The 12,201-nt window shown below is 38.2% G+C and overlaps 1 protein-coding gene across 4 annotated transcripts in view; it reads right to left on the bottom strand.

The window, feature by feature from the left end:
- The window catches only part of nectin1b (nectin cell adhesion molecule 1b), a 229,170-nt gene that overhangs the window by 85,103 nt on the left and 131,866 nt on the right, over nt 1-12,201 (bottom strand). The gene's annotated exons all lie outside the window — the stretch shown is intronic.

Genomic DNA, 12,201 nt, shown 5'->3' with positions numbered 1-12,201 from the left:
AAATCTATTTTAGCCATTACAGTAAAATATGGGGAATACAAACGCATGACACACTTTTATTAATTTTTAATGAAACATTCGGAAAACTATCAATCACCTTCTTAGCTCACAACTTTCTTGTTGCTCTGTCATGGAAAATGTTAATAAAACAAGCAAAAGGTTATTTCTAATGTGGCAAAAATGTTTAATGTTTCAGGGGGAAAACAATCCTCCAGCAGGAGCTGAACAGAAAAAAAAATCACTGGTCTTTTAATAAAAAAAAAAATCAATTATTCAATCAGTAAACAGGTTGTGATGAAAACAGCCAAACAGCAGGAACAAACACATTGTTCTGATTAGAGGAAGGGACTTTCCCCTGTGTGTTTAGATGCATAAAAGTTATTTTTGTTAAAGGAATAATTCTGTCAGCTGCAGAGAGAGAGAGAGAAAAAAATCTAGTTTTAACATCAGATTCTGTTTTGTATTTTTTCTCCTGAAACAAATGGGCATTGTGCAGAAATGACTCAACTGGGCAAGATTTCTACCAAATGATTGCTGCTCTCCTTCATTCTGCACTCTCTAAACTGAGCGTGCTCTTTATTTATGCTTTGTCTGAGCACTCCCAGCCTGATGAACACAGGCACTGAGTGACAATGCCAACAAATTAAGAAACACAAACCCCTTCTCCCAGTTGCTCCGCTCCCTTTAAAGCAAAAACTGTATTCTCGTTCCCCCACCGCAACCCGTCTCATCAATCAGAGGGAGCATCGGGCGAAACGTTCGAATCCAATCCAGCTCTTGCTCTCTGCTGTTCCCACAGCCTGCTGACACTTTACCAGATCTGGGAAAGACTGCCCTCTTCCTCTGCAACTCCTCCTAATACATTTAGGAATATTAATCTGGAGCTGCTTAAGCAACTGCAATCAAAAGGACCATTGTGCCCTTAAAAGAAAGACACAATTATTTTAGCTGGAATTAATTTTCCCTCATAGTTTTATTTCTTGCTGGGCTCCATTTCCATCTTAGATTTATTTTTCCAATCATTGGAAAAGACCAAATAATGTGAGCATAGTCTTTTGTTTTTGCCCGAATCGCTCAAGCAGAACATGATCTGCGGAGAATAATCAGGAGAGAATATTGATATAATAGAAATGCAGTAAAAGCCAGGTCTCTGTCCCACAGGATCACCTCATTCTGACATATAAACCTGCAGCAAAATCATTATGAAGCAAAGGCCCTTGTCTTCCATCACGGCTCTCCCGCGTCAGGCTGTAATGTACCCTGCAAACTTTCAATACCTTTGTAGCATCTGCTTTTTTTTTTCTGCTTTTTTGTGGCAAGTCATGAATTCAATAGAGAAAGGTCTCTCTCTAACACAATGCATCACCTGATTGATGGCCATTTCTGAAAGAACTGCCAGAACAAAACAAGACCCTCAACTCCAATTCCCTCTGAGGCGATGAGTTTTGTCGGGTGTCAAAATGAACAAAAATAGCGAGCAGAAGCTGATTCATTCTGACCTGAAAATAGATGATGGATGAAAACCGCAGGAGAAACACAGAGCGGCACTGCCTTGTGAGGATGAAAAAAATATCACCTGGCAGATGAACAGGTACTTAATTATGAGGTACACAAAGTCGCATCAGGCTGCTTGACAATAATGTTTCCCCGAAACACTAATAGAACTGTCTTAGCTCAAATAGGCTCTTCTACTCTGATACAACATTGTGTCACTCAGATGATGAAATGGCAAATGAGCGCAATAATATGTAAATTTATTACAGAGGCAGGCAAATTTGGGGGCACCTCTCAAAAATCCTTAGAATAAATGTATCTTATATTGCAATAACATCAATAAATATATATATAAACAAATTATTTTGAGTACATTTATTCATCCATTCATCCATTGTCTCTACCCGTATTTAGCATAAAGGGTCACGGAGGAGCTGATGCTCATCTCCAGCGGTCATTGGTCGAAAGGCAGGATACACCCTGCACATCCATGCACACACACTCATACCTGAAGGTAATATGGAGACACCAGTTAATCCAGCAGTCATGACTTTTGGACTGCAAAGTTCATGCAGAAAGACCCCAGGCTGGGATTTGACCATTTTGCTGCAAGGCAACCATGCTACCAACCGCACCAACGTGAAGCCCCAAAAATTTCACTGATAGAAAAAAAACCCCAAAAAAACTTATTTTTGCCAAAAACAACTCTAGGTCTAAGGATTAGGAGCAAGGAGTCCTTACAATCCTTTCCAGTCACAAAAGCTAGTTAAGATACCATAAGTTGGTGCTTTTGCTAACTTTGAAAACGTTTGGTGCACTTAGCTTCCCCTAAATCAATTTGCCAAAATAAATTCTAAAGTAATAATTTACTTTCCTGTTTGTAAACTTTTGATTACTAAGAATTATTATTGTCCTCTTAATTTAGAACATGTGCAGATTGTTTACACAGCAATTCTGTTTCCTCTCTTCCCTTTCTCTCTTTTTGTCATCAATAATTTATTTTAAACAAGAAATACACAGGAACAAAATTAAACACAAATAGCAAAAGAACAAAACAAAAGCATAAAATCAATACCTAAGAAGACAATAGAACATGTTAACTATAATGTCAAAATGAAATTGGTGCTCAAGGGTTAGCGCTTTAGCATTAGCTTCCAGTGAATACCCTGTCGGTGTAACGCTTTAGCATTAGCTTTCAGTGAATACCCTGTCGGTGTAGCGCTTTAGCATTAGCTTCCAGTGAATACCCTGTTGGTGTAGCGCTTTAGCATTAGCTTCCAGTGAATACCCTGTCGGTGTAGCGCTTTAGCATTAGCTTCCAGTCGCGCTTTAGTATTAGCTTCCAGTGAATACCCTGTCGGTGTAGCGCTTTAGCATTAGCTTCCAGTGAATACCCTGTTGGTGTCGCGCTTTAGTATTAGCTTCCAGTGAATACCCTGTCGGTGTAGCGTTTTAGCATTAGCTTCCAGTGAATACCTTGACGGTGTAGCGCTTTAGCATTAGCTTCCAGTGAATACCCTGACGGTGTAGCGCTTTAGCATTAGCTTCCAGTGAGTACCCTGTTGGTGTAGCGTTTTACTGCTACCTAGCAGAAATAGATGGTTAAGAGCCATAAAACCTTGAAGACAATTTCACAGAAGATAGCTCAAGTTTTGTGAGCAAACTGGAATGTTTGTTATTAAAATGCTCATCTGAGAAAACCTCACAGCTCTACATGTTTAGGTCTGTGAGAACAAGACAGGGTTTTTTTTTTCCTTTCTTTTTTCTCTTGCATTTCTCCCAAACAACTTCTAGGCTTGTATTTTGTGTTTAATGGCCTTTATGGCGAGTTAGAAAACCCAAGATGCTGCTGTTGCAGTTTTTCAACAGTTGGTGATGGAAAATTATACCCTCATTTTTCATAATCGTTAAAAAATTACAACAATTACTCATCCTGTTACAAGGCAGCTGTGATAAGCTACTTTTTATTGTTACCTGTCATGTTAGTCATGTTACTCGCCACTGCAATGAACAAAGACATGGAATTAAATCTTTAGTCAATTTCACCCATCACTGCAAACGGTGAGTTTTGTAGAGTTTAAATCATCCTCCTCACTGTGAGGCGGCGAGATAAATGTGGTCTCTGAACAAACAGGTTTGTGGCCGGTAGCAAAAAAAATTTAACCCGTGTTTTGCAGATCTTCAATCAACTTTAATGGCAAAGAAACCTGAGCAAATGCAAAACTACTTTTTTCCCCAAATTTAAGACTAAAAAAAGCAGTAAACCAACATTCCCCCTAACCTTCATACTTCAGTGCCCCAACTTTGGTAGCAACAAATGTCATCAAACACTTACAATACTCTTTTGTTTACTCTGCAGCATTGTCTAAATTTCAGCCACACTGGATGGATTTTTAGCATGGCTGTCATGTTCGTGCTGCAGAATCAATCAGATTTAAGTACAGGCTTTGATTTGGCCACTCAAAACTGAGGGTGCACTGATCGTCCCCAAATACGCCAATTCTGGGTGATCGGCAATCCACCAATACTTAAATGTGACGATAAGATTTATTTCATCAACCTTTGCAAAGAACTAAAATCAGCCACGTTCCCCTTTTGCTCTGCTGTGGTAGAGGAATGACTGTGCCAGGAAAAATCAACAGGTCAGCTTTTTAAAGATTGGTGATCGGCCAGAAAACTGCAATCGGTGCGCTCCTAATCAAAACCTTATTTGTTTGAGTCACTAAGAGGTGAACTTGCTGGTGTTTTATGAATCAATAGCCTGGTATTTGTTTAAGCTAAAGGTCACAACCTCATGGTCAAGGTTCACTCAATAACCTGAGGTGTTCCAGGTAGCAAAGCAGACCCAGAACACTTTCTGTTCACATAATGTGAAAAAAATTGTATGTTGTGAATACAAGAGGAATTCAGAAATCAGAGCCGCACTGAACGAGCTTTCTAAAGAGGCGCACCCAAAAGAGAAGAGATTATAGGTTACTCAAATATTAATTTAACCACTTCAAACAAAAGAAACTGCAGAACAGGAGAGTAAGTGCTGCAGCAGTCAAAGTACAGGCTTCAGAAACGGCATGGAGGGCAAAGTGAAGTTGATCCTGAAGTAAATACGGTTTTTATTTTTTTGTGCATCAACAATAATTCTATATGTTTGCCCTTGAACATGTCGGAGGAATAATTTATTAACACACACTTTGATCTGATTTTCAAATTATCTTCCCTCGGGGGTTGAACAAATAAAAGTTTACTGAAACATGTTCTAAGTCAGGTTAGCCACAAAGAATTTACCTGAACTCCATCTCCAACAAGTCAAAACACCATTTTTACTGCTGCCCTGAAGGGTATAGTTATTGAGTCACACCATCTGAGAGGAGGTTGTTTAGCTGATGCACTGTTGTGTCCCACCACTTTTTTGCGTCTGTGAGAATGGACATTTATTGAACACAACAATTTATCTGTCATTGCAGGGTGCAAGCCTCCTTCCATGTTTTCTTTTCGAGATGAAACCGCAAAAATAGACAGCCCTTCTTGAAACTACGGGCTTCTTTGAAAAAGCTTGAATAGCGAATGAAAAGAATGTTCTCCGCTTTAAAACATGCAATTTGTTGCTTTAGATGAAATAAGTAAAGATGGCGGTTTGGACTCATTCAAACATGAGTCAGTGGAATCTAAATTGTTTACGGGGAACAGAAACAAGAAGCACGTGTTTGGTACGATGCACAAACCTGCACAAAATCCAGAAGCAACCCGGAGGATTCAGAAACTAATGGAAGCAAAGAGGACACACTGTACTTCTATTTTTACATATTGAACAGTGTAAAGGGTAGAGATGTGCCGATCGATCGGCCACCGATCATAATCGGCCGATTTCCGTGAAAAAGTGTATGATCGGTGATCGCCGATCACGGTCTCTTGTTGCCGATACCAATCACCTGCATCTCATTTCTCAGCCTGCCTGTGCAGCTGGTCTCCTCTTTCCTTCACACTGCGCAAACGCGCAGCAACAAATCCTAAGCGATGTGGAACTATAACGCACTGAGTGAATGGGGACATTTGCATGTTGCGGCGGAAAATTGAAGCACGTGGGGTGAAGCAGGTCAAAATGCATCAACACTACGAATCTAATATGGCATAAGAACAATGCCATACTTGACAGAGTTTGGCTACATCGAGGCTCACTGCAGTAAAAAAGACATACAGAGGATCAGATAGCAGGTAAAGCAGCACACAGCTACAAACACTCACACGGATTAGCATGACGGTCAGAAAGCTAAACAAATAACCCGCAAAATTATTTAAGTCTTCGAGCTGCGATGTAAGACGCTGGTTCTGCTCTCGCTGTTGAACCGCTGCTACGCGCTACAGGTAGTAATATTTCACAGACGGAGCTTCGCTTCTGCTCCACCTGGTAGTGACTCTCACACCGAACCTCTGCTTAAAGCTGCAGCATCTAATTTAAAATACAAAATACATTTAAAATACATTTTACATACATATTAAAACTTTCGCTGTTCTAACATGAGACAAATAATCTCTGAAAAAATAATCAATCTCCTCCCTTTTCTGCATAATTACTCCGCTCAGTCAGAAACAGCCAATCAGAACTAGCAGTAATCAGCTAGCTGCCATGCTAACAGGAAGTTTTCATTCAGTAACTCTGGATTGTTTATTGTAATGGATCCTGTATTTGCCTTTGAATGTTAAGTTTTATACTAGAATCTTTTGGCAATGTTGAGAGGTTTTATTTTGGCTCTTTGCATTATTTAGCCTCTTCAGAGCCTCCATATGTTATCAGTCTGTTAAAGATAGTATTACCGATAGCAGGACAATTTGCACAATGCCTGTTTTGTTTTGTTTTCTTCTTGGAAAAAGTTATTAAAAACAAGTTTTTGTCTAAATTAAGGTGAATTAATGGTTCCTTTTTCCACATAATGTAACCATAGTGCTTATGATTAAAAAAATAATAACTATGTGATTGGTACCAGAGATCGGCCAACCTGGGTGATCGGTATCTGTATCAGCAGGAAAAAAACCTGATCAGCACATCTCTAGTAAAGGGTATTTTATTATTTTCCATGTAAGCCAGTTAACTTATGCCGTTCTAATAGTGTATACACATAATATTATAAAACACTTATTATCTCCATTATTTCCCATGTTAGTGGGTGGGAAGTAGCTTTGGACTGCAAGTGAAGATGTCCTCAGAGTTGATGTGTTAGAAGCAGAAAAATGGGCAAGCTTAATAAAATGAGTGAGTTTGACAAGAGCCAAATTGTGACGGCTAGGAGACTGGATCAGAGTGTCTCCTGTGGGATGTTTTCAGTCTGAAATGGGGGGTATTTTGTAAAATCAACCTTTTTTAAGTTTTACCTCATGTTATAACGTTATTCCCTCATTTAAACCATACATAGAGTGCTGTTTGATTTTTTTCAACCATGTTTGAGAAATCCCTAAATATTCAGAGGTGCCTAAACGCTTTACTCCCATAAAACTCTTCCTCGGAGCTGCAGTTTCCAGCGGAGTTTCTGAATCATTCAGCTCCTCCAGACTAGCGGCAGCAGCAATTTGCAAACACCTTGAGGAAATGCAAGTCTGCTGAACTTATTATACAAACTACTTCTCAGTCCAACTTTCTTAGGTCCTTACAACCTAAGAACAGTTGTAGACGGAATAATGATGTAATGTTGTCATTTCCTGCTGAAGGCGGCGTGCCAGAAAGAGCAGGAGCTTCTTAAAGAGGCAGAGACTAATTTCAAGGGGTCAAATTGCAAAGTAAACTTATTTTGGATATATATAGCATTTTTACATCAACTGAAGGAAACATAGAGACCTGATTGTCCTGTAAAAATACATAATTCTGCCCCTTTAAATAGCCAGTACAGTATTTATCAAAGTCATCCAACAAAGGGAAATTTCAGAACTCAGCTGGACTGTGTGGTTTGATGTAACAGATGAACTTCTGTAGCTCAGATTGTTGCTGGACCAGTCTGGGTTCACATCCTGACCCTGTTTCAATACATTTTGTTGGGCCAAAGGCTAATGAAGAAGGTGGCCTGGTCTAATCAGTCACATTGCTTATCTAAGGAACTCACAGCAGCAGGATGCTCTGCAGAGGAACGGCACGCTGGTGGAGGCAGAGTGATGCTTGAGGCGATGTTGTGCTGGGAAACATAGGTCCTGCCATCCAAGTGGATATTACTTTGACACATCCCACCTGCTGGAGCATCGTTGCAGATAATGAACGTCCTTTCATGGACAGGCTGCAACCTCTTCTGGCTGGATAATTTGCCCGGCTACAAAGCGAAAATGCTAAGCTTGTTAGAGGATTGCTTTGCCCTTATAAATAGGACAATAATAATAGTCTTGCTCTCCGAATCCCAAAGCACTGAATCAAATGAAGATATTTTCAGAAATGAAGTTTGCCACAAATGTATTTTAAGAATATATTTGAAACGCAGAGTATGGATGTCATTTTATTTGTATGAGAAATTCAGAGTTTTTAAGACATTGTAAATATTGGTTATATTGGTTTATTTTTTGAAAAAAAAGAAAAAAGAAAAGCAAACCCACGAGTTGTGTTTTGGGATGCTTTTCATACACAGCAGAACGCTGATAAATGCGTTGCAGTGATTGTTCTATAATGTATTTTACCGGCGCTACAACCACCTGCAGTGCTGCAGTTTGGGGCCCCGGGGCCCCTTACAGGAGAACATCTTTCAAACCTCTCATTGAAATGGTTCCAGAAGAGCACGGCGATGCAGTGTGGCCTCTAAACTCTTTCTATAAACAATACAAGACACATATTTCATTGATTTTACTACAAAAGTGCTGTAAAAGATTACATATTGTCACACTTAAATGTATCATACTGTATGATCAAACAAATAAGACTCAGATAAGAAGAAATACAAAAAAAGGGGTTTAAATGAAGATTTTTGATTGCTGGACACATCCAGAAGGTAAAAAAATATACCAGGACTCCAAGACTTTTGGGAGAATTGTCTTTTTCAAGGTGTTATGTAAAAACTGACAGCAATTCAGTCAAACATGGTGGTGGTAGTATGATGATCTGGGGCTTTTTTACTTTACTATTCTGCTTTCTACCACAAAATCCTGCAGAAGAAGGCCTGGCTATTGGTCTGTTATTCTGCCGGACAGTGATTCAAAGAACACCAACAAGTCCACAAAATGAAGGTTATGGAGTGGCCTAGTCAAAGTCTTGACGTAAATCAGATTCAAATTTTGTAATGCGACGCTCATCAGAAAATGAAGAAGAGCAGACCAAAGGGTGGCACAAGCAGGTATTGGTTTTCATTCACTTTTTTTAAAAGATTTTTTTGGCTCTAGTGGCCTTTATTTGATAGTTAATTGACAGGAAAGTGTGTAATGAGAGAAGGGAAAAGACATGCAGCAAAGGTCACCAAGGCTGGGAATCAAACCTGTGACAGCTGCGTTGAGGACTTAGGCCTCCACATGTGGGTTGTGCTTAACCCCTGCGCCACCACAGCACACCCTTCATTTACTTTTTTAGGTAGAACATGTTTGTTTGCACAACACATTAATTAAATTCTCTTAGAAAACTGAAGGTTAATTTTATTCAGTTTAGCTTTTCTCTAATTACAGGGTAGTTTAATGCAGGTATTATGCACAATTCTGTATTTTTGAGCTTTATTTTATGGCATAATGTTACTCCCTCATCAGAAACATACCTGGAGTGTTTCATTCATTCATTCATTCATGCATGTTTGTAAAACCCTTGAGCCTAATGGAGGCCATGGAGAAGCATTGTGAGATCAGAGGTTCTTAAAGAGACAGAGTCCAATTTCCAGGTACGGATATTATGACGTCAAATCTCTTTTAAGTTACTTTTGATATGTACAATATTTCCATGACAACTTGAAGTTACTTGAATGTGCTATAAAACAAATCTAAAAAATACATAAGACAACAAAACAACAGCAGGAGATTAAACAAAATCTACAAATACTTCTTCACAGAACTTTACGTCATCTTATTAATAAAAGAAAGTAAAAGTACAAGAAATGCCTGAAAAAGAAGGTAGTGGAAAAGGAAACCTGATCCGTGGGTAAGGACTTGGCCTAGCTGACATTTCTTTTATGTTCAAAGTGGGAGTTTGCTTTTCTTTAGCATGTTCTTGTCAAAGAACAATTGCTTGTGAAGCAATCAACCGGACTGCTGCTGAATGCCGACTATTCAAACAGGAAGCTTTTACCCCACAAGTCCATTCATTAGAAGAAGGAAAACCTGTTAAATCAACACAATTGTCTCATGTTACCTATTGACAAGACACTTGAAGGCAGGAAGTCTTTCTGTCGATACCCGCACAGGTTGAGTGACTCATTCTTATCTTTTTGTTCTGCTTCGGGACGGACATGCAAGACCGCGCACCAAAGTTTCCGAGTGTCACTGGGTTTACTGTGATTAAACCAGCTTTTCAATGCCATCTATAATTATATCAACACAAATTCGTGTGGGAAATGCGCACGGAAATAAGTGTTATTGTGAGCTGATGAGAGATTTCCAATTAGCCAAGTTTACAGGAACAAACTCAAACCTCTAAGTTCCCTGATGGTCTTAAAACGCTCATGTTGTGGCAAAGTACAAAGGCTGTGAAAGTAATCTGATGAAACTTCAGAGAGTGTGGATAATACAACACAGACACCACAATCCACTCATTTCCAACTTATAAATAAATAGCGAGAAGAAGGAAAATTAATCAGAACTTCTCTTTAAGGCTGCATCTTTGGCCGGCGTCTCAGCAAAACAAGATGTCAAAGCCTTTTGGAGAAAGGCTCAAGCGATTATCAGCCTGTGAGCCTTTATGATTGTCATGGAAAGACAGACATGAAGGAATATGTCATCTGACATGGTTAGCATTTAATTATGCTGAAGCGGATCTGACTTTGATCGGCAAATTAAATCTTGAAACAATAAATGAAAATCCAATCCGTCATAAACCACAAACACGAAAAACAACAAATGCCTGGTAATTATTTCTATTTTAGAAAATTACTTTGCAAAGCCAAACTACTTTCTGAAAGACTTATATTCGCTCTGATGCTTTTAAAATGACTTGCCGACGTAGATTTACCCACTTTAACATACCCATACATTTTCCCTTATTTTACCAACTTGCAGCTTCAATGCATTTTTCTGGTATTTTATAAGACAACATACTCCAGTACAGCATGCTTTTGGTGATTTAAAACAAAAGTCTAGAAAGTTTTCATTTAACCCTTTTTTTGTGCTGCCTAATTTGCAGTACCGTAACTCTGCGACATTGTGCGCCATCTGAAAAATCCTAACCGTTTCTGAAAGGGGAGACGTTGCGCTTTCCAACCAATATCAGGTTATTACGGTAATTTCACTTCTGGCACAGCAGGCAAGTCTTTTAATAGATGGTAAATTGCGAGAATAAGTGCCTGATATTGAAAGTTCTGGTTGTTATGGATAAATGGGAAAATTTGTATTTACTCACAGGATATTTAAAGAACTTTGTGCAATTAAAATAAGCAAAAATATCCAGGTGGAGATTTGAAATTTAGAACTCAAAGGGTTAATCTGATACCACTAAATAAAATCCAGTGAAATTAATTGGCAATAAAAGTCTGAAAACCACTGAATAGAGTCAAATATTAATCAAACTGATCATGATGAACCGATTATTGAAATAATTGTCAACTAATATAGTAATCAACTAATCGTTAACTGGAGACTCAAACAGGCAGTCAGAGCAGTATTTAAAACACAAATGTACAAAATATGTAGATACATTTTGCATCTGAGATAAAAAAAACGGTAACACTTTATTTGAAGGGGTGTGAATCAGACTGTAATGACACTGTCATAAACATGTCATAACACCTGTTATTAACATCAATAAGCCTTCATGAATATTTATGACCAAATAAAGCATCATTTGGTAAATTATGACACTTTTAATACTAAGTTGACATTATTCAAAATGTCTTTGTTATGACAACTTGACATTAACCAAGAAATCATTACTGTTTAAACTTTACCTGTAATAACATAAAGTTACCTAATTTTTAAAGTGCAGTCAGTAAAACTTTTATAACAAATTTACATCAGTAATGATTTCTTGATTGTCAAGTTGTCATAACAGACATTTTGAATAATGTCAACTTTGTATTAAAAGTGTCATAATTTACTGAATGACGCTTTATGACAACAGTCATAAATATTCATGAAGGCGTATTCATGTTAATAACAGGTGTTATGTCATGTTTATGACAATGTCATTACAGTCTTATTCACCCCCCTTCAAATAAAGTGCTACCAAAAAAACTACTGTAAATATGTTACACCCTGAACTCTTCCAGTGGCGTAGTTGTAGTTTACGCTTAAAATGCTATTAAATATCCTGTTAATCACTTTTTGCTATCCAATTATAAATTGGTTAATCCAAACATTTACCAACAGCTCAGCTCATCCCTGCACTGAATTTAATTTGTGCAGCTAAGCTTTTTACATGAAAGGGTATAATAATAATTGTCAATTAATTTAGTAATCGATTAATCATTAGCTGGAGTATTTAGACTCAAAAAAGGCCCTTTGCTGAACGAACGACATAATCACAGCTAGTATTTAACATCACTAAGTTTAATGTGGAAAGCTGTTTTTAGCTGCAGATGATCTGCAAATGACCAAGTGTTCACTAAATTAATCATA

The sequence above is a fragment of the Poecilia reticulata genome, chromosome 13, assembly GCF_904066995.2.
Source record: "Poecilia reticulata chromosome 13, P_reticulata-male-v2, whole genome shotgun sequence".
Taxonomy (NCBI): Eukaryota; Metazoa; Chordata; class Actinopteri; order Cyprinodontiformes; family Poeciliidae; genus Poecilia; species Poecilia reticulata.
This window is presented reverse-complemented; position numbering and strand designations above follow the sequence as displayed.